This window comes from Lathyrus oleraceus, chromosome 3 (genome assembly GCF_024323335.1).
Source record: "Lathyrus oleraceus cultivar Zhongwan6 chromosome 3, CAAS_Psat_ZW6_1.0, whole genome shotgun sequence".
Classification (NCBI taxonomy): Eukaryota; Viridiplantae; Streptophyta; class Magnoliopsida; order Fabales; family Fabaceae; genus Lathyrus; species Lathyrus oleraceus.
Genome location: NC_066581.1, coordinates 532,701,369 through 532,704,348, shown reverse-complemented (window position 1 = coordinate 532,704,348; position 2,980 = coordinate 532,701,369). Strand labels below are relative to the sequence as shown.

The 2,980-nt window shown below is 36.9% G+C and overlaps 1 long non-coding RNA gene across 1 annotated transcript; it reads right to left on the bottom strand.

The window, feature by feature from the left end:
* Positions 1-1,083: 1,083 nt before the first annotated feature.
* On the bottom strand, positions 1,084-2,730 carry LOC127128741 (uncharacterized). The gene is made up of 2 exons (XR_007806011.1): positions 2,097-2,730; positions 1,084-1,450 (listed from the first exon to the last, which is right to left on the bottom strand). It is a non-coding gene; the product is annotated as an uncharacterized LOC127128741 (long non-coding RNA).
* Between the last annotated feature and the right edge of the window lie 250 nt (positions 2,731-2,980).

Genomic DNA, 2,980 nt, shown 5'->3' with positions numbered 1-2,980 from the left:
TGGTTAAGTATTTTTATCTGTTTTGATATTTATTTTTGTGTTGTTTAATTAGACATGTTCGTTTTTAAGTGTGTTTAAGTTAGGGTGATGTTCGTTGTTAACATTGTTGTAGCAAAAAGTTATTAATATATCAAAATCAAATGTTACAAAAATTGAAATAAGGTACTAAATTATGATGCAGAGGTTGCTCAGAGATTGAGACATTTTTTCTTATTGTGTCTGTCATACCCCAATTTTGTCCCGACATTTTAAAACTGCCATTAGCATTCAAGATAAGGAGGCAAACTACATGGACTCAAAGCATGGCGATTGTACTTGAGGTAAACTAGGTTTTCTATGCATCATCTTGAGGTGTGCTCAACCAAACACAAAACCCTAATCCACTCTGCCTTTTGGCCTTTAGAAATTTTGAATCCATTTGGATCCTTTGGTCAAGGTGAGATTCATTTGTTTGATTGTTGGTTCATTACATTGTTATGTGTTTGGTTAAAGCTTTACTAGTTGCTGCATTAGTTTGATTGGTTGTTGGTCATCCATTCATTATGAACCATATCATCATAGTTCATATCATCACTTGCTTCATTCACAAGTAACCTTGAAGCTTGCATTCCATTAATTCAAGTTCATTTGAAAGCATTGCATGGTTCATGAGTACAAGGCGCATCTTACAAATACAAATCCCTTTGGTGGATGGGATACAAGTTTGGTTCATCATTTTGGTCCATTTCATCTCATTTCAAGCATTGAGCATTGAATTGCATCTTTTCCACCTAAGTTGATTTTTGGTCAATTGTTGACTTTTTGGTCAACCAATTGACCAAAATAAACAAATCAATAGTGATTTTTCTAAGTTTATCTCATGGCGTTCTATTTCAATGGACCATTATCATTGTGAATCGTGTTAGGCCATGACATGAAGGGATTCATCAAGATTTTGTGTCCATTTTGCATTGAATAATTTTAGTAAGACCAAGTCATTGGAACATGTTTGTTTAGGTCATTGCACATGTATTCCAATCATCCATGTTTTTGGTATAACACGTAAATGAAATTAATTTTGAATTTTGAATCACCAAGTGGAACTATCATCCTAATTAGGAGTTTCTTTCTATTTCATAAGCATAATTACATGTCAACCATAAGATAGGATCACTACATAAACATGATCATCCTAAAAATTGTTATTTACAAAATCACATTACTCGATTTTTTTTTACAAACTTTCACTATATTACATTTGTTACACGATGAACACCAATTATCACAAAATACTTTAACATTAATTTCAAAGCATCAATGAAAAGAGAGAGACCTTATGGCAGCCCATGTGTTGATCTTCCATGATCCATCATACTCATTGTCCATACACTAACCACAAAACAGCATGACCATTAGCATCACAACAAGGCATCATCCTCATTCAGTCCACGAACAGCCATCGAGGGGAAATCTGTAGTAGCCATTCAATCATAGGCAACCATCAGTTCAGGCAGGGCAACATCATCATCACACAAAGAATGCAATTGGGGACCACACAAATCATAAAAAGGATAAAGAAGAACAAGTCAATAAAATTAAGCATTTTCAAAAGCGTGTGATTGCTCAGGTGTACATTATGAGACCACGCTAATTTGAAATCCAAATTTAGCAAACAAAAGTGAGAAAATCACAAAGGCTTTTTCAGCAGAGGAATTCACTGTTATTCCACTCACAAGCAATCCCACCAATTTCTTCCAACGGACACATCCTAACAAAAATCACAAATCACTATTTTCTGACACGAGCCAACACAAAATTATAACTAATTCACACGTATTTTGCCCTCTCTAATTACCTAATTCATCCCATATATAAGCTAGTATTGTTTCATTAAGAAAGGTGGTCACTCTGTAAAAATCATTTTCAGAAGAACGTCACTTATAGCTTAGAATATTAAAATTACTCAGAGTTTCTCATTGAAACTCTGAGATAGTTTAAGCAAAACCCTAATACTGAGCCAGTAACAACAAAGCATAACAACACAACAACACAGTGCAAAGAAAAGGAAGGAAGAAAAAGGCATTGAGAAGCATAAAAGAATTGGAGAAGGAACTTACCTACTTTCACCGGAAAAGTCATCGGACTAGCTATGATTTGGTAAGTTGTTTTTTTCTTCTTCATTTCTTGTCATCGCTTTCCTCTCCATGATGATCTGACTGATACCCCCTTGTTAATTTCTTGAAAACCCTGATGTATGAGGTTGAATTTCGTTTTTAGGGTTTTCTTTTTCGGTTGTGATTTTTTCAAATCCGGTTTCTGATTTGTGTTTGAAGTAAGATTTGAATTGGTTTTTGTCTTATGAGTTTGGTATTTTTTGTTTCGAATTTTGTGGCTTCGTTTGAGGGTCGACCTTGGCTTAGGGAAGGGTTTCTGGTAAATATAAGACCGGATTCGAAATCCTTGGCCAAATTAAAGGTGGTTAGTGTTTAATGTTTTAGGTTTTGGGATGGTGGTCTGTCGGAGAAGAAGGTGGCGCCGCCGCCTGTGACCGGAAACCACTGTCTTCTCCGGTGAGGGTTTCTCAGAGAGGGTGAAAAGAATTGCAAATTTTTTTGGGGGGAGTGAGGAGAGAGAGAAAGATTTTGTGAAATGAGAGGGATCCGTGGGATTTGTGGTGTTTTAAAAGTTTTTGTTTGGGCTGGGCATGGTGGTGACAAGTGTCTCTACTGTGGACACTTATCACAGACCAAGTATTCCTACTCATCGGATCCGATGTATAAGCGTCCACACTGCTACCATATTCCTGCACATTATTGACATCCGATTTGGTTGACCAAGTCAGATCTCGTGATCTGACGGTCCTGATTGTTGCCCTAAGTCAACAGAGGTTAACCAAGCCTCTGGTGGATCTTCCCTAGGTGTGGGCCTCCGATTTTGGGCCTGGGATGCTTTGTCTCTTTGCACCCCCACTATATACTGTAACATGGGCGCCCATTTTGGG